We start from the raw sequence: 25,341 nt of genomic DNA on the forward strand, positions 1-25,341 counted from the left end.
GAAAGCAGCTGGAGAAGGCTAACAAGTATAACAATGAAAACTACAGAAGAGAAAAAATAAACTATGTCATCAGAAAATGCCAGGCAGGCACTTACCAACATATGACAACAGACTCTATAGAAGAGGTCAGGGGTGAGGAACACCTAAGAGCAACACATCTGGGAGAAGGATCCAGGGATGGAAATGACACCTATTAGTGACAGTATAATATTGCAGCTACACAATAATGCAAATAAGTGCAGACAGTAACATTAAATACAATAAGAACTGAAAGAACTTGTTTGCATGCAGGAGAAAAGCTCAGGATTTCAGCAGCTTCATAGCATCTCATTGACGCTGAAGAATACATTTCCATAGATCTTCCAGGGAGTCAAAGAATGAATGAATGAATGAATTTGCATTTGTAAAGCACATGGCTACCAGAAGGCCTCCCAGCGCTAGAAACAGAGCCATCACAAAACAGCCACTAAACATCAAGGAAACAAAAAGGGTTTAAACAGCCTTTTAAGGACAAATAATCATCCTCAAGGCGGATAGGATTAGGTAGCTGGCTCCAACGTTTCGACTTGTTGTATGAAAACAGTCCTCCCCCGCTCCGAGACCTGTTTATCCTCTCCTTGTAGATCACTTTTAAGAAACATGGGTGCACAAGGCCATATCGAGCGTTCATGGACTGCAGGGCAGGACGGAAAGACAGAAATTCCTTATGAAGAGCTCAGTAACATGAGACACATCCTGAGAGAAAAAGATTTTCTGACCAATCCATTACATTTGTGTCCTTTGTTTAGCTGCTGTAGACAGAACCATTAGTAACTAAGTATATTCCAGAAAGAGAACAATAATTCCTCTGGGACGACCCTGTGATGAAGACCCAGATGACTGAGGCCCAATGCGGTGGGCACTTTGCAAATTAAGGCTCATATCTTCTTCAGTCCAACTATTTTTGAAATATGCATCTTAAGAAAAGCAATCATATCTGACCCTTCCGCCTTTTCAGGAATTCCATAAATTCTAAGGTTGTTGCGTCTATTCCTATTTTCCGAATCTTCAGTTTGTTGTTTCAAAAGAGAGATTGCTTTAGACATAGACTCTATCTTAAGGATAGCATTCTGAACATCGCTCAATCTTTGCTCCACCTAAGTCACCCTAGAGTCCAAATTAACCCCTTTTTGTTCAATCCGTTGGAGGGTAGCATTAGTCTCCATGAGATCTTCGAGGGTAAGAGGTAAAGGAGACATAGTGGGAGAGCCAGGATCTTTCTTCTGCCATTTAATAGGCACTCCAGACTTCTTGTGAGAGGAAGACATCGTCCCAGGAGACACTGAGACCTTCTGACAAGCTGAGGCAGTATGTTCCATGTGAAAGGAGACCAATCAGAAGAGAAGGTAGATAGCAAACACTTAAGGGTCTGCAAAGGGGAGGAAAGAAACTCCTAAGCAATCGTTTCTAAATGGGCCGCAATAGATCAGGCCAAAGGTGACCAAAGCATGCCTGAATATAGAGCAATGGTCAGGTATTGAACATTTCACCGCATTCAGGCACCAACAGACTCCTAAAGCAGGTTTTCCCAGGGCATAATGCTGTCCAGCATATGGGAAACCTCATACGAATCAACAGCCAGTGAGTAGCAAAAAACGTGGAGCACAACAAAGCGCTGCCACTCTGAGAAACTCAAAATGGCGGCCATAACAACTTAACATGAGGAGAATGAAGCGGGGTAAAACATGGGAGAAAATTCTCAGAAAGAGTGAAAAAACAAAAATACCTGTACCCCTCACATTCGCCTCTTGATGCCGTTCATCTATGCTCCTGGCAACAGCCAGCCACTGGCAGAGAGCGAGACGTCTCCAGGCAAAGCAGAGATTCAAGAGCCCCGGGCAATCTTGTGGGCGGTTCAGTCATGCCCCCCCGGATTGAGTTCAAGTGGGAGGGGTAAGCTGCTGTTTGCATGACATTAAGTCAGACAGCTTCATGCTGTGCCCCTCGGAGCTGCCTGTTTGGCCCCTCATAATATTGACTCCCTGGCTTGGGACCAGCTAGCTCATGCCCAAGGCTGGCCTGGGTGGAGGCTTGGTCTCCCTTTGCAGGGCCATCTGTCATCACAGGATCAAAGGCTACGTGCCACTGGTTCTGCATACCTCTCTTTCGACAGGCTAAACCTATCACTGCTCTTCTTGTGGCAATTTGATAATTCACTTGCCATGCCTCTGTAACCGTTCCAGTCCGCCACCAGCCGAGGTGCTGTTGTCTGCTACATGCCGCCAAAAGAGAAAGTCTGTCACAATGCACAAAGATGCCTAATTATCAGTTCTGGATCTATCCAGAATCCACTGACAATCGATTCAGAGAATACGTGGCCCCTGTCAACTATGACCCTAACCACTATACTTCCATCTTTGGTATCAGTGGGGGCTGGAGACAGCATTCACAACCTGGCATTAAGCTCCTCCAGGTTATTTGAGCCAGGAGACTATAGGGGTGGTACTGTGGGGATTAAAGGCTGGTAGTGTTTATGCAATTCATCAGTTGATTGAGCAGGTGTGTGACTTTGCCTGGAGCGCCGGAGCTCAAGTTTCCATTTGGCTGTAATCTTCCTAATGTTATCTGAGAGAGTACCCTGCCCCCAAATATTAAAATTTCCCAAGTAGATGTTTTCAAATGAGAATGTGTCGGGAAATCATAAGTTGTAACCAGTTATTTGTGATTTTTTGGTATCATTTTGAGGATGATATCACAGAATAAATTACAGGGTTATTAGGGCTACGTTTGAATTTCACAAGATTGTATTAGATGGGAGAAAAATGGCTGTTTGGATGCCTGGAAAAAAAAAAAAAAAATTCCTTATTTTTACCTTTATATTTATAGAAAATATTGCAGCTTTCCATTTTTTCATTATGAAGCATTAGCAACATAAATGCCGTAGAGGTAGCTCTGATAACCATCCACAGAATTATTCTAGTCTTAGACCAGAACGGGATTACTCATCTCATAGGATAATGAATCAAATCTTGCACTAAATAAGTCATCCTTAATACAGATAGTATTACATCTCTAACTATTACCTATTTCTTTCTACATTGACCATCAAACTGGATTATGACTGAAGTATAAAAAAAGAGAACACAACAGGGTTGATTCTGGAAGGTTCAAAAGAATCCAGCAGATTCTTGCTATAAAACGTATCATCCATTTGGAATGAATTATCGAAATATAAAATATTTTCACCTGCAATTACAAATTTTCCTTTTTTATTTTTAATTTCTTTATTACATTTTGATAAAAATAACCCCCCCCGTCCCAAATGGACATTTCATATTATAATAAATTTAAATCCAATTGGGCATAGCAGGAGTGAAAATTCTTATGGTTACAAAAATACAATAGATCACACCAAAGAGAAAATACACAGTAGACAATTCACCATTTCAGTTGACTCTAGCATTGCTGAGATCCAATCATCAATAGGTGGCCACACCCTTAGCCCATTTTTTGGCTGCTTTACCTTTCCATGCAAACAATGCTATGTCAATGTGATACATGGCTAAGAGCTGGGCCAGCAATTGCTGGAACCTAGGGGGGTAATTGATCCAACCAAGCCGTCGCTAGTCACAATCTATAAACTTCCATTGCAATAAACAAAAATGCCTGTGCATGGCTTGGAAGTATTTTCTTATGAACCCCCAATAATATAAGTTGGGAGTCATAAAATATTTAGGCCCAGCTTTTTCTCCAGAAAGTCAGTCATTTCCCCTTTAAGCCCCCCCCCCAAGCCAGAAATTCTGCAGACATATGTACCAGATCGTCATCATGGATGATTGTATCGTGGGCAGTGTTACCCAGAAGACCCGCCCCTTTTTGCAACTCTTTCTGAGGTATAATACAGTTTAAAGATTGTTTTAAATGCTGTGCTTGCATATTTGCTGAGACTAGTATGGACTGAGCAAGATCCAGAGATTTATAGAATACTCCCTTTCCTGCCTGCACCTTCTCTTGCCATCATCTATAATGTTTGTCCATGTTGTCTGGTATTAAACTGTTGAGAGCCCCATAGAGTGACCCTATAGAGATCTACAATCCTATTATCATCTCCACAAGCTCTGCCCTAGAGAACCCCGAGCTCCTCCCCCTTTCTTCCTAAGGAAATCACAAATCTGCAGATACTGAAAAAATTGTTGGGCTCGATTCACAAAATTAACTTAAGACAAAATCCTAAACTTAGTACCATTTTGGTATTCACAGAATGCACTTACTACTTCTGGTATTCACAGAATGAACTTACTACTTTTGCGATTCACAGAATAAACGTACTACTTTTGCTATTCACAGAATGGATTTACGACTACTAACTTTACGTCGGCACTCGGGCTGGAAATTCCGGCCCGGAGGCGGAGCTTCCGGCCCGGAGGCGGGGCTTCCGGGCCAGAGGCGGAGCTTCCGGCCCGGAGGTGGGGATTCCGGCCAGTGGCGGAGATATAACCATGGCCAAAATCTCCACCTCTGGGCCGGAAGCTCCGCCTCCGGCCCGGAAGCCCAGCATCCGGGCCGGAAGCTCCGCCTCCGGGCTGGAAGCTCCGCCTCCGGGCCGGAAGCTCCGCCTCCGGGCCAGAAGCTCTGCCTCCGGGCCGGAATTTCCGGCCCGAGTGCGGACGTAAAGTTAGTAGTCGTAAATCCATTCTGTGAATAGCAAAAGTAGTAAGTTTATTCTGTGAATCACAAAAGTAGTAAGTTCATTCTGTGAATACCAGAAGTAGTAAGTGCATTCTGTGAATACCAAAATGGTACTAAGTTTAGGATTTTGTCTTAAGTTTATTCTGTGAATCGGGCCCGCCATGTTCCAAGTTAAAATTCAGCCTGAGAGTCTCGAATGTAATCAATTCATTCTCGTGAATAAAACTCCCTCAACCTAAAAGGACCTTGTGTTTTTCCAAAGACTCACTTGAGAGTCCCAAAAGATATCTAGAAAATAGGATTATTTTGTATAGGGGTATAAAAATTAATCCAAACAATGCCCACTTTCTTGCAAACCACAGACCAGATTTTATATACTCATCGGAGAGTCTTGAATCTTGCTCTTTTAAAATAGCCAAATTTTAGCTGCCGTAGGATACCCCCCCATGACTCTACCCCATTCGACAACTCATAAGGTTTAGGGGAGTCATTTTGTTAACCACCACTTCTTCTTTGATCCAGAAAAAGATAGCCATCTGTTGCAGGGCTGTGGCCCATTAATAAAGTCTGAAATTGGGAAATGCCCACTCCCCTCTTTCTCTAGGGAGGGTCAGCTATTTCAGCGCTCTTCTGGGCTAAGCATAGTCCCATAAAAATCTTTCAATCATCCCCTCTTTTGCTTTAAACCATTGATTCCCCCCCTCAAGAAGGATAGCTATAAAAAAGTAAGGGATTTTGGGTAAAAAAAACATTTTGACTACGTTACTCCTCCTCAGAGACAGATGGAAATTGTTCATTCTTCCAAGATCCCTTCTTGTTTTCCTAATTAGAGGGACTAGATTGGTCTCCACTATTCTCTCTACATTTGCTACAATGTTGACTCCCAGATAGGTCCCACCCTCGACCACTCGTCTATCCTCATTTTGCACATTGCTATTGATAATAATTTGAGTTTTATCTTGATTTAGTAGATATCCAGAGAACCTACCAAACCTATAGGCCTCTTTCTCAATTTCTATCTGTGCCCTCCCAGGGTCTGGAGTAACAACTGCTAAGTCAACGGCATATGCCAAGATTTTAGTTTCCCATCCATGGAACTTTAATGGTAAAATGTGTGTATTATTCACTATCCTCATTATCAGTGGCTCACTATATAGTGCAAACAGTAATGTGGAGCACGGGTATACCAATCTTGTGCCCCATTGTATTTTTACCGAATTAGAATACCCTCCCATCAACTAGATCCTAACTCTCGGTATAATGTTTTAACAGCCTGTATGTACCCTAACCCTATGTCCATTTTACCCATAATTGTCCAAAGATACAACCAGGAGACCCTATTGAATGCCTTTTCCGCATCCAGAAGTATTAAAGTCATAGAGTCCCAGGATACTGCCGACACATCAAACAGGGTAATGACTCTTCTGATATGATCCGTTGTCCCTGGGGCAGGAATAAACCCATGCTGCTTAGGTGACACAATCTTGCTGATTATGCCTGACAGCCTCATCACAAGTATTTTTTAGATAATCTTTGAGTCACTATTCATTAGCGTGATTGATCGATACAAGCCTAAATTTTGCAGGGGTTTCCCTTTCTTGGGGAAGACTACTATGTTTGCAGAGACCCTCCTTGTATTTACTGAAAGATGTCTACCATATAATATTAAGGCTAGGACATAATATCTTGCAAAATTCCCTGGGGATAAAATCCATTCCTACTGCTTTTCCAGATGGGAGGCCAGAAATAGCGGCTGTAGTTTCTTCTACCGAGAAAGGCTGGTCTAGAAGCTCTACATCTTCTACATCTAATTGCACATGTAAAGGCAACTCCAAATACCCTGACTTCCCCAGCTCATACTTCTACATCCTCAGTATACAGCTGCTGCTAAAATCTTTGAAAGGCAGCCTTCATAACTTCCACCTCAGACACCAGTCCTATATCTGGGACCTGAATTTCTTTCACTTGGCCTTGGGCTGTTGCCTAGTACGTTTAGCTAAAAGGTGCCCCACCCTTTTGCTATATTCATAACATGTATGCTTCTGTGCCGTATATTTATCTGCCACTTTTTTCATTGAGACTTATATTATTGCCTCTTTAGTGACCGTGGCTCTTTGTTGTGCCATCTGGACCATGGATCCCCAAATTACTGCTTTTACCAGGATACTCTCTGCTAGCATCATTCCTTTATACAATTCTCCCAAACTTGCCTTAAAGGTATTCCATAAACTCCCTGCTGGGGCACTCCCCAAATTTTCCACCCTGTACAGGAATCAATTCCAGCATATAACTGATATATTTATTATTCAGTAATAAAGCCCAATCGAAGGACCAACTCTGATATTGGCATGGTGTATCAGTCAGTGACACCTACAGAATCAGTAGGTTGGTATCTGACATAGCCCGTGGTTACTTCTCAATCTGTAAAAGGCTTTGCAATATGAAGAAATAATCTATGCTTGTGTGTACCTGATGTGCTGCTGAATAATATGTAGAACCTGGATCAGAGACACATTTTCCACCCAAACATCCACTACTCTGTGGGCCAATTTTAAATCTACCAGTGATCTGAAAACCTTTTCTTATGGCCTTGATACTGGTTGATGCCTCCACCCAAGTAATCTCTCTTTATATTAATATCAAAATCTCCAAAGATGATAAGCAGCTTTGGCCATAAGGCCAGCTCACTGTTCAACCAATCAAATATGTCTGGATCATCCATCAGAGATTCCTAAATTGAACAAAGTGTGAAGACCTCACTTGGAACGCAACATTCAGTAATAGCCCAGCGGCTGTACTTATCAGCCCTGCAGCACCAAAAAATGCTGCCTCCTTTCTGGGCCAGAATTGCCACACCCTCGTGTACGTGTCCCCTGTCAAGTGAATTTGAATTTGAAACTTTAATTATAAAGCACAACTATCACTCCGCGAGAAGTATCTTGGCGCTACCGTCATGAGGTGAGGAAAAAAGGAAAAATTAACCTGATCGAGACATTAGATCAGACAGCAATCATCTGTAATGCCGTAAATCCAAGTTTTTAGGGATTTACTGAGTAGGAGTTCAGTGTTACATGATTTAATCTGGGCAGGAAGCTTATTCCAGGCTCTGGCACCCAGAAAGGCCAGAGTTTTGGCACCTTTTAGTTTATATCTAAAGTTGGGCAGTTTACGGAGATTTGCTGAAGAGGACCTAAGCAGTCTAGTAGTTGCGTATGGGACAAAGCGTGCCGACAAGAATTTAGGGCCGATATTCATTTTCGCTCTAAAAGTGATCAGTAGAATCTTAAAAAGAATTCTTTTATGAACCGGAAGCGAATGAAGGCTGTTCAAAGCCGCAGAGGCTGAAGATCTTCTGGGGAGTTTGAGCACCAAACGTGCTCTGCATGTTGTACCACCTGAAGCTTCTTTAGAACTGTCCTATTGACTCCAGCCAGGAGGCCATTGCAATAATCAGTACGAGAGAGTATTAAAGCCACCGCTACATATTTTCTCGCAGACAAAGGGAGAAACTTGAACATTTTTTTAAAGGTTTTAATTAAACTAAAACACATGCCTCCGACCGCTTTAGTGTGTGGTAGGAAGGAGAGGGAATTGTCAAATTGTACTCCCAGATTCCTAGCAATCTTCACAACCTCCGGCGGTGGAATAGCTCCCTCAGGCTACCATTTAGATGGCTGAAAAAGGACATCAGCCCCTATCCGGAGAATCTCAGTTTTGTCTGTGTTGCATTTCAACTGGTTATTCAGCATCCATTGAAGAACCGCAGTCAGACAATGTTTGAAGTTAATTTCAGCATTCATGGAGTCGTTCTCTATAGAGAGAATCATTTGAGTGTCATCTGCATAGGACATAACCTCTATCCCAAATGAACTCATCAGAGTGATAAGAGGGGCCATATACACATTAAACAATAACAGACTTAAAGAGGACCCCTGGGGAACTCCTGCCGTAATGGAGCGTTCTGGGGACAAGAACGCACCTAAAGTGACTGCCTGTCTCAGAGAGGCAAGAAAAGATTTGATTCACTTCAGCACCATACCAGAAATGCTGCTGCACTCTAGACGCCTTACAAGGATGTCATGGGAAATTGTATCGAATGCAGCCGACAGATCTAAAAGAATCAAAACCGCCTTCTTGCCCCTATCGGCAATCATTTTCAGGGAGTCAGAAACTTCAAGGAGGGCCGACTCCATAGAATGTTTAGGCCGAAATCCGGATTGAGACGGGTGAAGGATTTGTTGATCTTCTAGAAATTTTGTTAGCTCCTTTAGGACAAAAGTTTCTGTTATTTGTCCAAAAAGTGGAAGAAGTGAAATTGGGCGAAGGTTTGAGAGAATGGCCGAATCAATATTTTGTTTTTTTTTCAGTGGTTTAACCAACGCCAATTCCACTCCGCTGGAACAGAGCCCGTCCTGAGCGAAGAATTGACAATCTGATTAATGATGGGATTCACTACCTCCAGCATTTTATGAAGAACTGACGGAGGGCAGGCATCCAGCGGTGATCCTGATTTGCACCTTTCAATAGCCATAAGAGTCATATCTAATGGAACAGGCTCAAAAGTGGAAATAGAGGCCGAGCGTTCCACCAGGAAAGGATCGGGGATAAGAATACACCCTGGAAAATCTCTTTGAATTTTATGGATAGTAACTGTGAGGCTGGAAGCTCCCTTTGTTCCGCCATAGGTTTTGTGAATGACTTCACAATCCGAAAAATCGCTTTCTGATTGTCCTTTGCTGTATTTATTTTCTTGGTAAAAAATTCCTTTTTAGCCAGTTTAATCTGGAGAAAGTAAGCTTTCCTACCTTCCCTAAACATTGTTTTCTGTTCCTCCCTGTATCCCTTCGTCCACTGTCGCTCCAATTGCTTGCAGTGCAGATGTACTTGGGCCAGTTGGGGCGTGTTTAAGTTCTTAGTTTTTTTTTTGGCTTGCTCCCCTTCTCCAAAGGCGCAAGAATCTTGCAAACATTGGATAACCAGGACTGAAATAGACGAGAATCTATCTCTGTATTGCCTGTCAAAGTTGGTGTAAGAGCTTTAGCTACGGTCGATAAATTAGGGCTTTTTTCAATCTGTGCCCATGATGGCCCCTGCTGAGGTTTATTAAAAAATGTCACCACCTGGGCCTTCAGGGGAATCACGATTCTAAGGGGAATAAAGGAGTGATCGGACCAGATTAAAGGAGAGGGGGTATCTACAGTGAGCCAAGGCAGGTTAGAGCAAACCCCATCAAGAGTATGACCTGCCTGGTGGGTAGGTTCCTTCAATATTTGTTGTAATGAGAATAAGTCTAAGACTTGAAGGAAATTACCTGTCCCAGGCTCAGAGTTACTCTCTAGGTGAAGATTGAAATCACCCAATAGCGTGAAGTTTGCATATTTAAGCATAAGATTGCTCAGAGAATCACTAAGTGAGTCAATAAACTTAGTGATTTGACCAGGAGGCCGATAGATGAGGGCACCTGAGAAGCAAAAATTAGCATTCAGGGAAAGGCAAAAACCTAAACATTCAGCTTCTGCAATTGTGTCAAGTTCGAAAAAAGTACAGGCAAAAGAGTCACGCAAGATGATAGCCAACCCTCCACCCCTGCCTACCAATCGATCCTTCCTATATATCAGATAGCCAGGTGAGACGGAGTCCACAACAGCAGGACCACTCCAGTCCTTGAGCCAGGTCTCTGTAACAAATAATAGGTCCAATTGAGATTCTAGTATCAGATCTCTAATGTCTTGGCTATGTTTACCCATAGAATGCACATTAATAAGACCTCCTATAAGCAGGCCCCCACTCCTGGCTTTGAAAAGCCTAGAGTTGAGTTTCTGGTTAAGAATCCCAGTCGATGGCTCGAAGGGAAGATCAAGCCTGCATTTATAGCAGGAGCATGCTCCGAAGATAAGATGTGGGGAAATATAATGTTGGCAGGTAACTTTTATATTTAAATTTTTAAGGACCTCAGCATGATACCTTTTTCTAGTAGGATGAACAGCAGAGCATTTCCTTGTCCCGTCCTTGGCGCGGATGGGCGCAGACGGGCTTGCCTTTGGCGCGCCGCCGGCACGCATCCGGCGCGCCCGCTGCACGCATCCGCTGCGCGTCCGGCCCAGCATGGATTTAAATAGCTGGCCGGCACGTAAAGCCCCGTTCCCCGCCCTTCCTGGAGGGCCGACCAACAAGGATACTGATTGGCTAAAATGTGGAAGGTGTGTCCGCTTCCCTCCATTCGAACGGCATCAAAACCGCCGTTGGACCGAGGAAGCGGAGACCGGGTACAAACAAAGACAGTAAGATTACAGATTCGTCATTTCAAATGTGCTAAAACATTAAAAGAAGGATATACTTTTGTTTAAAATAGAGGCAACAATCCAATTCTCAAAATGTGCAAAATCGCTCCCAAGATGTGCAAAATCGCAGACTTAAAATTCGCCTTGATATTATTCCCCCCTTAAAAGCGAAACGGAACACTGCACAATGTTTTAAAAGTCTAAATGAGGAATTTCCTCACCGTGCATGACGCTGCGCGTCCGGCCCAGCATGGATTTAAATAGCTGGCCGGCGCGTAAAGCCCCGTTCCCTGCCCTTCCTGGAGGGCTGACCAACAAGGATACTGATTGGCTAAAATGTGGAAGGTGTGTCCGCTTCCCTCCAATCGAACGGCAGCAAAGCCGGCGTTGTACCGGGGAAGCAGAGACCGTGTAGAAACAAAGACAGTAAGATTACAGATTCGTCATTTCAAATGTGCTAAAACATTAAAAGAAGGATATATTTTTGTTTAAAATAGAGGCAACAATCCAATTCTCAAAATGTGCAAAATTGCTCCCAAGATGTGCAAAATCGCAGACTTAAAATTCACCTTGATATTATTCCCCCCTTAAAAGCGAAACGGAACACTGCTCAATGTTTTAAACGTCTAAATGAGGAATTTCCTCACCGTGCATGACCAAGTGATACACACTAGGTGATTCCCCAGCGAGTCTAAAATATGATGTCTTGACCCTTCAATCCGTGTCTCCTACAAACAAATTATATCTGCTTTTAAATATTTCATATCCATTGTAACCCTTATTCTCTTCATCTGGTTATTTAAACCACAGATATTGATTGTCGCAATTCACATATTGCTCATTATTTACAGATGAAAAAATGCTTCTACCCATGTCTCCTGTATCAAAACCACATCTACCAAGCCCCATTCTGCCTTCTATCAGACTGGGAGTCCCTAACCATCCCTCATCCAATTCCCACCTCAAACACTCCCCATATCTCCCCCGTCCCCCCATTGGACCCCAACCCTCCAAGACCCCTCATCAAACCATTAAGAAAACAGGTGAATTATGACCCTGAAGATGCCATTCATGAGTGCACCACCCCTTGCCCCCCTGCTCCCCCAACCTTAAAACAACAAAAAAATACATAGTGAAGAAATCAGTGACCCTTGCCTGAACTAGTAACCTGCCACATACATCATTTACTCCAGCCAAAGGATACGTTCAACAAAGCCACACGGTTTTCAAGCCCAATCCACTTTTTGTCCCAATACCTGGCCAGATTCCCTCAGTGAACTCCCTCAATTGTTCTTGCACTTTAATCTCTGAGATAAATGTCTGAACTTTCACTTAGAAGATGATCTTGAAACCTTGCTGGATTCAGCAAGAATACCTAACACCCCAAACTCTGAAGGGGTATGAACAATTGCCGCAAACACCATCTTTCAACAAAGAAAGTGTGACCATCGAATGACCGCTTAGCCTCAGGCCTGGCAGTATCAAAAACTACTTGGTGAAGAAGGAAATTACCAAAGAAAACCAGGATCACTCTAGGCCTCTCGGGTTTCTCCGCATTTCAATTTTTCTTGAGCATCAGTGGGAACCAATGAGCCCGCTGCTCCTCAGAGTCCCATTCCCATTGGGAGAGTTCAGGGAAGACTCCCTTGAGGAGACTCACCATGAATGATCTAATTTCACTTCCTTCAATATTTTCTACAAGACCCAAAAACCTTAAGGGGCTCATTATGATGGCGTAACGATTGCCACCGCCAGGCCGGCGGTGGTGATCGGTACGCCATCGTAGTGAAAATTACCCACCGCCATATTAGGATGGCAGTGGGTAAAGCGGCGGACGCAAAGTCCGGACGGCACTTTTCCGCCAGTGGCAATCATTACGATTGTCTGCCAGGCAGAGCTGGGCCACTAATATGGTGGTGGTGCCTAGCAGGCACCGTCCGCCATATTAGGATCAGGGCATTGGACCGGCCTTTCCATAGTGGCGATGCCGCCATGGAAAGGCTTGTGTGGATTGGCTTTAGGGGCCAGTTGCAGGCCCCCTCTATGGGGGGGGAGTGGGAGGGTGCACTGGGGGGGTACCCATGGTACCCCCCTGCAGTTCCCTGCACCAAGTGGCAGGGACCCTGTGGTGCCTGCCACGTGGTGCAGGGAAATGCTCTGCATGTTCTTTTACCATGGCGGATGGTGCTGCAGCCAGCAGCACCCTCTGCAATGGTAAAAGGCCAGGATGCGCCCGCCATACTGGGCCGGAGGGGTCACCGCATGTCCGGTGGGCGGTCCCATCACTGTTATGATGGCGGGCGGACTGATGTCCGCCCGCCATCAGAATGAGCCCCTAGGTTATTCTTGTATTGGCGATTCTCAAATTCTTCCTAATTCCAAATCACGTTGCTCATTCGAGACTCCTCAATATCCTTGTGCTCTCGCAGCATCCCAACATCCGCCTCCACTGCTGTGGTATGATCTTCCACCTAAGCAATTCTCCCAGCCATCTCTGAGCAGACCTTGTTCACTTTTCGGATTGCCCTGTGTATCTTCTTTGTGGCCAGGTGGGTCCTTCGGTTCTCAGTGCAGGCTTCCCCTTGCATTTGCCTTAGGGTGGAATAAATTAACTCTATAGCAGGAGTTTCTGTAGGGCCTGAACTGCCACCTGCTCTGCCGCGAAATACTCTGTTAACCTCGTTGTCCTCCTTATTTTACACCTGTTGAGTAGCGAAGTAGTCTCATATTGATGTTAGAGTAGTGTTTGTGTCTGATTTATGCCCAGCCCTGCTAGCCCTGGATTTCTATCTCCATTTTTTCCCTCCCCCTTTGGGCTGCCTTCATTTCTGTGTAGCTGGTTTACCCAGACTACTATTGTAACTGTCCCCTGAGACTCCCAATCCCGACTCTACGTCCGATGGCCCGGCAATTAACCAAGAGAGCTCAGAGTCATCCATGAGGAAGAAGGACTTTTCAACATACTCCGGGGACCCCAGTTCTAAACCTGAGGTGAGATGTCTTTACTCCCTCGATATTGACCTCAACAACTGGTAGAGGAGTTTCATAATTTACGTTTCCCTCTTTCAAGATCTCCGGGGCTTCCCCTTCTCCCTGTAAGCCCAAGGCTACCACTGATTCTAAGCATGAGGGCCCTATTCCATTGCCTTCTTCAGCGAAAGCCGCCATGATGCCAATCTGTACAGCCGTGGAGAAGATCTCTGAAATTGACTGCTGCTTATGCACCGCCAGACCAGGACTAACCTTCTGCGGGCTTCCGGAAGTCGACCTCTTGATCTAGTTTTTCCACTGCCAGGGCAGCTGCATCCTCTGTCTTCCTTGAGGCAGTTCCCTGAGGAGGCATAGACTGGATTGAAGAGCGCGATACCGGCGCCAGACCTGCAGTTTCCACCCCAGCCTTTACATGTTTGATCATGTTTGGTGGCATTCTTACTGTGGAGCGCTGCCTGCGCTTCTGACAATAAAACTCCAAAAATGCTGCTGGCCAGCTGCAATCCCGCTGCCACCATCACTCATGATCCATGAGTCAAAGAACTACTCCTGAGCCAGCCCTGGAATGGATTTCATCCCCAATTGAATTCCAGCATCTTTCCTTCACCCCTTTGCCCAGGTCGTTTCTGCTAAACAAGCTGGAACTGGAGGAGATCCTGCAGCGGCAATCAAGCAGACGCCATCTTGCTCCCTGTCTTACAAATTCTCATGAGTATTATTACCTTCCACCTAAAAAAAATGGTCTTTTTAAGTTTCATCCAGAAACTAATTGTCCTCTGGTTTCCTCTTTGTATAATAGTCAGTGATTTGGGTGCAGTACCCTCCATGGATGATATATTGGTTCTTAACTTTAATAAAATTGTCTTAATGATCTATTATAATTTCATGATTACAAAATGTGTGGGCTTAAACAAATGTATAATACACATTTACTTTGCATTAATCAATATGTCTGCTAATATACAACTCCTTTCTCATTATGCCCCTAACCAATTATCTTTGCTACCATTAGGAGAAGCCAACACTTTCATCATAGAATGACTTTTCAGCTTATTAGATTTTGTCCTGAATACAACTGCAGCAGTCCCATCCGACTAGAATATTTTATACAAGCTTAAAATATTGCAAAAGCAAACTAATCTAATCTAAGTAAAAAACGTCAGATTTTACTTGATTAGATTAATCCTCACCGTTTTCAAACCTGTTACATTCTTAATCTATTTATTTTACAATTTTTTTTTAAACCTTAACATGTTGCCTTTCAGCTACTTCAAATCACTTTTGGTCCTTCGTCTCACTATTGTGCCATCAGCTTTCATATAGTTTGGCAGCTTTTCAGCTGGACTATCCCTGTTTCAGAGTGACGTTTCTGATCGGAGGTGTGGTTGCAATTTCAGGTCTGGCATCTTCGTTGTGTGCAATTGCCATGGTACTTACTGCAAGACTACCATTTTTCACAAAATGGTCAAATAGTTGCCATTGTCCCTTGGGGAAACCCCCCTTTCCAAAGCCCCACCCGCCTTCACACCACATATCAGAGACTATGGATACAAAATCGAGTTCTTAGGGTTAGTTGTTTTAAACCCCCAGCTTTGTTTATTAAAACATGTAACCAGGAAAATCCATCTCGTCATGTTTATGCACAGTAACCCATAATTTGAAAATGTTCCTACCGAGTTACATCCTGGACTTAACAGAGATGCTAAAACATGGAAGTTACCTAAGCATAACTAATATTGTTCCTGTGCATCCATCACAAACATATTCCCCGATTGAGATCATGACTGGTTCCAAGACCCTTCCTTTTTGAACCCCTTGTCCAATACCAAATTAAATGGATGGTACCCTCTTTTTGGTAGGACCCCACGCACTGATCGTCCATACAGGGAGAGCCTGTGCATGGGGCCCAACTGCCCACTAGGATACCTCCCTCAGGCACCCCCTGCACCCATCTTCCTTCCCTCTCAAGGGCCTGTGCTACTTGCGACGACTGTGCATGCACAGGTGGGTGCGAGGTTAGGGCTGTGTGTCAATGATGGCCCCAAACCCCCAATGTCACTGCAACCTTGCTTCGACTTGCTGTCATCAGCCCTTGGAGGGTCCAGTGATGCTGCTGTTACTTTCATGTAAAAGAGGGCCTTACATGAACCCAAACTGTCCCACCAATCATGATCTCACCTGCCACGGGCAGCATAGTTCACCTACTATCTCCCTCCCAGCATAGCGCGTGCGATGCACTAAACACATGCACTTGTTGGAATACACAAATGCACTGTCATTGAATACCATGAAACATGCAGGCCCCACAATGGCAATACCAATAAAGGCAACATCAATGTATGCCGTAACCTCTGCCCTCATGACCATGCCAATACCTGTCAATCCAATGCCAATGTATGTCATAGCCTGTTCTCGCACAGCACCTACAACATCGGTAATAACGATATTAATGTATGTCATAATCCATGCACAAATTACAATACTGTTGCTAGTAAGAACAATGTCAATGTATGTTATGACCTAAGAAAATATAACTGTGTCAATACCAGTAAGAGCAATATCAATGTATGTTATGACAACTGTATGCACAATGTTAAGGATGTCGATAAAATGATACCAGTGATGGCGATATTATTTTCAGGAGTTCTAATGAACTCACATCATTGCTGTCAGATTCACTGAAGGTGACCTCCCCATTAACCCTGAGTCAGAGATATGTGATTAAATAAGTCCCACGGCCCACACCCATGCCTTTCAAGTACCAGGTCACAGGTGGGGTCTCTCTTAACCTAAAGACAAGTGCATTTCCAGGGAAAACCCTGATCAATTTCACAGATAGATGGTTGCACCACAAACAGGTCAGAAATTATCCCTAATAAAATGCATTTGGCCAGGGGCTCGCATTCACCCAAAATACCACTAAGCTAAATACTACATGGAGATAGAAACACTTAAGTAACAAGAAACAACAAGCACACCACATGTAGTGATCACACGCTCCTTATGCCGGACATCTGGACACATACACACAGAGATTGTTTTATTGTACCTCTTTACATGTATATAACAATGGCCAAAACTTTGTACACTGAGAGACCGGGCAGATGCACTCTGTCGAGGCTCTCCCAGCCGCAGCCCGACTGCTGTGGAAGTAAAGGCCCCTGGCCTGAACGGATTAACATCTGCAAAAAAGATCGGTGACAGCCCTCATAGGGTAAGAGACGACATCTGATTCTTAGTCCCAGCATGTGGCATTTGCCAAACTAGAACAAGCGCGTAGATAATGTTTGTTTTTCCCCTAGTCAACACGCTAGAAGAATGTGAAGGTACCTACATTGTTTATACCTGACCTGGGGCGTGGGGTGCAGGGTACACCTCGTCCCAGAGGGTTAGTAAGGAATTGCTTGCACTATTGGGCCTGATACAGCCTACACCTTGTCCCTGGGTGTCAGTAAGGGATTGCTTATACCACTGGGCATGGAACAGAGGATACACCTCGTCTCTAGGTGACAGTAAGGCATAGCTTGGAATGCTGGGTGTGGAGGCAGGTCGGTATGCATAGGATCCAGATGTGATATAGAGCTAAAGTCTCAACCTTATTTTTTAAGACACAAAAGTTCTCTTAGTGCTATCAATTCTACACTAATTGCATCTAAAAGAAGTGAGAGGTGTTCCCCTTTTTCTCTCTGCTTGAATCACTGAACGTTAGGCAATGATATGCACAACCCCTCGATGTGATATAGGGTGTAATTTAGAAATTAGGGAAAATTTGTACCTTGATGAATCAGGTGCAGCTTGTGTCAGCACAAAGGGGGCAATAGTTTTCAGGTTATTCCATTTTTCTCTAATTAAATCGTTGCTAAATTTTTGTCTACCGAGCAGATAATGACAGACTATTGGGCTCTCCTAGCTCTGTGTACTATGCAGAGCATCCCTTCTCCCCATTATATAGGCACTAGGAGAGGGCCCAGTTTTTTGGACAAAATAGCAAATTTTTTCTGGCAACCTTTTTAGTCTCTATTAGAATATTTGTTCTGTTTTATACATTTATTGTTGTTGTGGTGCTTTTGAAATTTTGCAAATCACATTTAAATGTTATATCATGTTAGTAAGTCTATGCATTAGATAATGATAACCCTTTTTCAAATCAGAGTTCCATAATTGCTAGTTTACTCCTACAAATCAACTCGTACTGCTCCAAACAAACAGCTGCACTTTCGTTATAGGTTGTTATTATTTAATTGCTTTTTTTGTCTCAATTTAATGTTAATTGATTCTTTTGATGCATCAATATTTTTCAAGCTTATGACCAAGTAGTTTGTTTTTGGTACCTTCCTGTATATAAAGATCCCCAACATTAGAGTTGAATTTGTGATTATTTAAAAATCTGGAGACAATCAAAATTTTGCAAAGACCTTAAGACAAACAAGCTTCCCAATCCATCATAGAGACTCCACTCGACCACATGTAAGCAAGGTTACCCACCCAGGCTTGGAAGCTAGAGAAACACTGCCACAAGTGGCATGCCCATACTAAAGCCCAATCGTTTCCTTGGCCTGGCAGGCCACGATAAACACCAACACCATAGAAGACACAAAGACTTGCATACAGACCAGGCATACAGGACATAAGAAAGCTAAGCAGGAAGCAGTATTTGAACTGTGGGCCCTTTTTGAGGTGGTCCCAGCCTGCAAGATTATCCCTGAACCCATGAGTAAGGCATCTGCACCTCCCCCACCATACACCGGCAGGGATTTGCTCTCACTAATGCTGGCCATCCCAGTTGTTGCTGCACCCGGTTACGCCAATCCATTAGTCGAAGAGGCTGCTGGACCCCCACCCCGGGGCAGCAAGCCTCCTGGCGGGGAGGAAGATCCCTAGAGAGATAATATCCAGAGAAGAGGGTGAGGCCTTCACACTGCCTTTTTGTCATCTACTGGCATGCTGGACCAAGAGGAAGGGCCACTAGTATGATCATCCTTGGCCAGAGGAGGGATCCTTCAAACCAGCCTGGTGGAGAGCATGCTAAGTGCGCATGACTGTTTGGCTGGCTCAAGACGGCCAGCCAAACCATGTTGCACACTTAGAGAGTGGCCAACACTCCTCCTTCTCCCTCTGGCCAGTCCAGCCGCATCCTGCCCCACATGAAACAACCCAATTGAGCCACTGCAGTACGAAAAAAAAAATGTATAATAACATTTTATTTTTCCTTTTTGAACTGCTCGGAGAGCAGTGGCGCAGCGCTCCGAGGAGACACTACTGGCTTTACTATCCAAAGAATATTCTTTGCACCAGATGCGTTCATGATTTTTGCAAGCTTCACATTCCTTTACAAGGTGCGGAGAGAACCACTGAGCAGAAGACGTGCCATTTCTCTTCTTCTGCTCCTGCAAAGGAGATAGCACATCCTCTGCCCTTCGAAGCCAGGTGTTAGCAGCCTCTACATTTTGGTTGACATCATTAGTCAGATGGGGACAGGTAGTAACAAGAAAGTCTACTCAGTCTGAGGTTTTAACCTTCTTCCACGCTCTGAAAGCATTAAGGTCTGCCATCTTTCCTTGCTGAAAGGGTTTAGCTGAGGTTCAATTAAAGAACATTAGATAATGGTCAGACCACAGGGCAGGCTTGGGAGAACAGATCAATAACAGACAGTAGTAAAAAAATTAAATTGATAGTTTGTCCTGCCAAGTATATGGGTGCCAGAACCAGTTGAGGCAGATTCCTTTTCAACCACCCATGGATTTTTATGAAAAACCCCATCAAGTAACATTGGTAGACACTGATCTGTGCCAAAAATATATGCCACTGTTATGAAGGCATAACAGTGGAGGACCTTTTAAAAGTCTCCACATTTATCAATGTTGCATGTGTGCTTCACTGTACAACACACATGCAAAGTGGGAAAGTATTAAAGCATAGTTTTTAAACTGGAACCATGCCTTCCAGTAAATAATCTATGCTTAGCAGAATGCACACAATCTTGCATCATGGTGCGGCACGGAGAAGGCAACATTGCATTATTGATATTCGAGAGAAAACTGAATCCTTTTGGACATAGAGCGAAGCCCACACTTAGAGCACTCATCGGCTGCATGGAGACAGTTAAAAATGAACCACGTTCCATTTCATTATTTCGCCAATATTTTGAGCATGTAAGATTATCTTGGACATTTTGGTTGGACGATGCCAATGGAATGAAAAGATATACAGTGTTTTACCCGCGTTGCTGCTAAGATTGGCCTGGAGCCATACTTATCATCAACAACAGAGACAGCACATTAAGAGGCCCTGAAGAAGTCCCAAGAGGGATGAAACGTGTTGGCAAAGCAATTGTATGGTGGTTTTAATAAAAAGATGCTAATTGATTCACAATAAAGGACGAACTAAACAACTACAATCAAGACTTGCGTCATTGTTAGATACATGTGCTGTGGGAAACCGAATGAATGGGTTACTTTGTTACTTTGTTGCGTTTCTATTGTAATAAGTTGTACTATGCCAGTTACATAATAGAATTAAATTTCTCTGGTGCATGCTCAGTTTCTAGTTTGTTAACGGTGGTTTATAACCACTAAATTGGGATGCATGTGGGTCACATCCCAGACTTGTTGCACCGAGGATTAACATTAATATAACAGGCAGATTTGCTAGCCCTTTCAAAAGCTCTGACCCTGATCGTTGGTTAATAATGTTAACAAGGACACCAGCCTGAATCAATTTGAAAGTAAAAGTGCACAAGACAGGTTCATTTCCTGCAAGCGCTGACGACAAAAGCGACAATACTGCACCTGCTGCATTTCACACGGTGCAGAAAGAGGCGCCAGCAGGACCATATCGTTTATTGTTTCACACTAAGAAGTTATCAAGACTACAAAAATCAAACAACTAATTCTCTCTCTTCTCGTAAAATCATAACCACGCGTGAAGATTTGTCAAATGCTCTGTGAGATGTAGTGAGAAGAATGCCTTTGGGAGTGACACTCTCTGCGCGTAATACGAAAACCAATACTTTCGAGGAACTAATAATGCGATATAACTCCTACCTGCCAATACCACTGTTGTATGAGATGTTTCAGGCAACAGATGGCATTTTGCTCCTGTGTATTGAAGTGTTAAGCATTTTTCGCGGAGTTGCAGCGTTCTTTGACACAGACCAGGGTTTTTTCTCGCTGACAAGCTCTTCCGGTTCCCAAGATGAGAAGCAGATTGCGTGCAATATTCCCATTTTCCTAGAATAGCCTGCTTGTGTGGCAACAGTCCATTTGCATTCAACAACTGCTCTGGAGCCCGTGCGAGCATGAAGGAAACACCTCATTTGGTGGGTATTAAAGTACAATAGAAAAGATGCTTATGGCATGGCAGTGAAAATCAATATGGCAAAATATCACAGTTATTTAGAGCAACCGAACTAATAAATACACATTTACTCATTTATTGTAACAGTGTAAAAGTTCATATTCGATTTTATTTACACAGTACAGAAAAAGTAAGTGCAGAAAAACACTACTGCCCCAAGTATTGCATATAACAATTATTTTACAAAGGGAAACACTTCTAGATCATTCGGATTTTGCCTTGCTGCACAAATGTAGCCCCTTTCTGGGTTTGCTTTCCACGCAAAAATCATATATTCGGATGAGCAAAGTTTAATTTTTTATTCCTTAAAATTGTTGAGGGGCATTATGATTACTCCCTCGAGGCTTCGCCTCTTGTGAGTCATGGCCTCCCTCACATTCAAGAATTGTAATAACAGCATATTACCCTCTGGATCTGCATATATAGGGCCTAATTTACAATGAGGCTGCACCGCCAGAGCGTCCTTTTTGGGATGCTCCGGTGGCACAGGTGTCTGCTCTATATTTACCAGGCAGCACTAAGCCACTTTGAGTGGCTTAATGCGGCCTTATCACTAGCGGTCCCTTTAATGCAGTTTTCTGTGTTAAAGTGGCATGCAACCGGAGTTGCTGTCGGCATTCCCAGCAACACCCAGGGCTTTTTGACACTGCCCCAGATTTACAATGAATCTTAACTCTGAGGCAGCGCCAAAAACGCATTCCGCTCCCAAAAAAAGCCTCTTGTGATTGTTTTTGTGCAGGAAGGTTTCCCTTACTGCACAAAAACATTCATCCCTGCAATGCAGGCACCCTGGCGCAAAGGTGCCTGCTTTGGCGCATGGCAGCCCATTGTACACCAGCGCAGGAGAAAAGGACGAATGCACCATAACTGATAGATATGGCGCATTCCTGCTCTTTTCTTTTGCCATAGGGCTGCGCAGCAGGAAGGCCTATGGCAAAATCTTGTAAATAAGGCCCACACTGCTTATGGTGCTTGGGTCCCCTTCATTATATGTCTAATTTCTAAGTGTGAATAATTATTTTAAATAGATTGCCTTTCCTGAAACCTATATTGCAGCTTACAGCACATCACATTATTTAATTGTCCACTGATTTTCCTATGAAATCATGGTCTTGCTGCTGTTTTATTATTTAATATTCTATGCACTTATGACAGCTCTCTTTTTGCTCTTTTTTGTTCAACAAGGCATTTCATGTATTCAGGGTTGCAATGTCTTTAATTAAACATCTGGGTTATATATTACACTTCAAGAGAACATACCCTAAATGAATAGCAATAGCGCTTTTCAGAGAGTTTTACATTTAAATGAAAATGAGTGATCATAACAGGTTTGTCTGAGATATAGTGTCCTGGCCATGTAAGAGAGTGATGGCAGCAGATATGTTATTGAGTAGAGGAGGAGAGTGCAAGGGAAGTGAATGAAGGGAGGGATAAGAAAGGTGAGTAGTGGAGAGGCAAGTACAATGAAGCAGACACACATGATAGCTTTATCAAGACTGACAGAGGAGAGCAAACAAGTTGGCAATAAAGAGTAAAAAAGAACAGGAGTAAGGTGGATGTCCGTAGCAGGGATGGACTGGGAAGCAAAACCGGCCTAGGCAAACTGCTCGGCTGGCCCCCAGGAGGGGGAAGGGGGAGGTGCTGCCTAGCTGTTAGTTAGTGCCGGTTTCTGCCAATTTTGTTACAGGGGGCTGATATTGCCGGTCCCCGGTAGCAAAAACGGACACCCAGGGGCCCAAAACCGACCCCACCCTGGCGGCCCACAGAGGAAATGCCTGTCCGCTACGGCCAGTCCGGCCCTGGTCCGTAGGTAGTTAGTTTCATATTCTGACAATGTTCGAAGAAAAACTTTGCTGAAATGTTTTAAATTTACTATAGTGTGTGATATAAAGGTGTGGAAGCACTTTTGTTGTTAGTGGATAATGAATCTCTAAATATAGCAGAGTCAGAGGACGTTCATACAGGTAGGTGAAGTGGTTGAATGTTCTTAGTCCTGAAATAAAATTAATAGCTGAGTTGGGATTTGCTTTGAACTGTGAGGAGTGCAAAATTGTATGTAAGGCTTGCTATTTGTGCCATTTATCACATACTGTAACCACAATTGTTTTCTTTTCTCTCAACGGCATCAGTCTGTGAACTAATATGCACCTTCAACCTCCAGTTCTCCAATCTCATTCCACAGCATCCACCCGCTACTTCAACAGTAACTTCCCAGGTGATTTCAACCACCCAGGAGAATCTGCCACCAAGTTTAGGATCTTCTAGAATTGAAATGGTTAATGCCAGTCAATCACTTAATCTTTCAACACACATCTAAGGCAACATCCTATAACTCATCATCTAAGTAATGCAAACTCTCTGCCGTAAACTACCTGTGAGAAAGTGCACTTTTTGGAGTGGTCACCCTCATTTTAATTTTTAGACTTTTGTTGATGTTTTTTGGGGTGCTGCTAAACTAAACAGCCTAGCATATGTGACTTAACCCATCAAATCTGATAAAACTAGCTAATTCCATATTTAACCTTCCTGTACGGTTACAGTACATAGTCCAGATATACACTCTTTGCATGGAAAGTTAAATATCACCTGTGAATTGCCACACTTATTGTGCGACACACACAAGTGTCAGAAAGAAAAACGTGGCTTTAGGCATATCATTTTAGTCTGGCTGCTGATGTTTATATGTTCAATCAGCTGTGTTAAAATACCCTCTTATGACATGGGAATCCCGCTTTTAAATATTAATAAATTACTATTTTCTACGACGTATAGCGCTATAGGCAGTATTCATTGTAATTAATAGTGGGGCAAGAAGAAAGTATCTTTACCAATTCCCTAGAGTAACAAGTCCCTAAAACCTATTTTCACCGTGGAAGGCCCTGTCTATCCTATGATTAAAACTAGACTGAAATAATATTTCTGCTATTGAGTTTGGGACAAAAATCGATTTCATTGGTGGTTATTTTTTTCATAAATATTTATGAAAAGTAACTTTTATAAAGTTACCTCTTCCCTGCCTCCTGGAGGCTAATTTGCCTTACCTTGACAACATCTGTTCAATGAGGTCTGCTCCTACTCAAAGACAATACCTTAGACCAGGTAACAGGATGGACTGTGTGTGTAGAGTATGATACATGCCAGCTCAGGAAGGGCAGCTATGGAGGTTCCAGGATCTTCACTAACTTTAATGGGGCAGAGGAAGCCTGCCCATGCATGGTTTAGTGTAGGGGGAGACATGAGGATGGAAAAGCTTTTTTCCCCAGACCCACACTTGTCAGGCTAGCTCCAAGCCCAGTGGGAGGGATGCCACCACTAAAAACAGTTTGGAGAGGGAACAGGTGAGGGGACAGCTAATTTCGCTGGTCACACCTCTGGGTGGACACCAGGGTTCTGTAGAAGAAATAAAGGTTTTCCATCTTGGAGTTTAAGCGGAAGGTGCACTGTGAGATTGTTTGCAGAAGGACAAGCAGGAACTGTTGAAAACATGGGTAGGATTACCCCGAGGAACGTTTTCCACATTGGTTAGGGAGTGCACAGGAGTCACCACCAACCATTGACTACTGAACTGTAAAAAATGCACCTCACCACTAGCTCGTTAGAAACTTTTCTGGATATTTGGAAAAACAGAAGAAGGACTGCACCTGCTTCTAGAGACGTGTGAGGAGACCTGAGGGCTGGACCTGCTCCAACTTGCTTCCAGGAATAGGCTGCACTCCTGTGTGGCTGTAGGGACATAACAAGCTGCAAGAGGCCATTTTTATGAAATGCCCAACTGACCGATTGCAACTGGATGGGACAGGACATACTGGTAGCCTCTGCTGAAGTAAAACCTGAGCCCCTAATAATTGTGCTGTGTTGTTCACTTTGTAACTGTTGTGGCACTTCTAAATGCTTTTCAATTTTTTTCTTCAAGTTAAACCTGTCTGCTCTGTACTGTAGCTACGAGTGGATGAGCTCAAGACCTTTGCCTGGACCTGGTCATGCAGGTATCCTCTGCCAGTGCGAAGCCTGACCACCTAATGATTGTGTTGCTCTGTGCCCTGGC

The sequence above is a fragment of the Triturus cristatus genome, chromosome 4_2, assembly GCF_964204655.1.
Source record: "Triturus cristatus chromosome 4_2, aTriCri1.1, whole genome shotgun sequence".
NCBI lineage: Eukaryota > Metazoa > Chordata > Amphibia > Caudata > Salamandridae > Triturus > Triturus cristatus.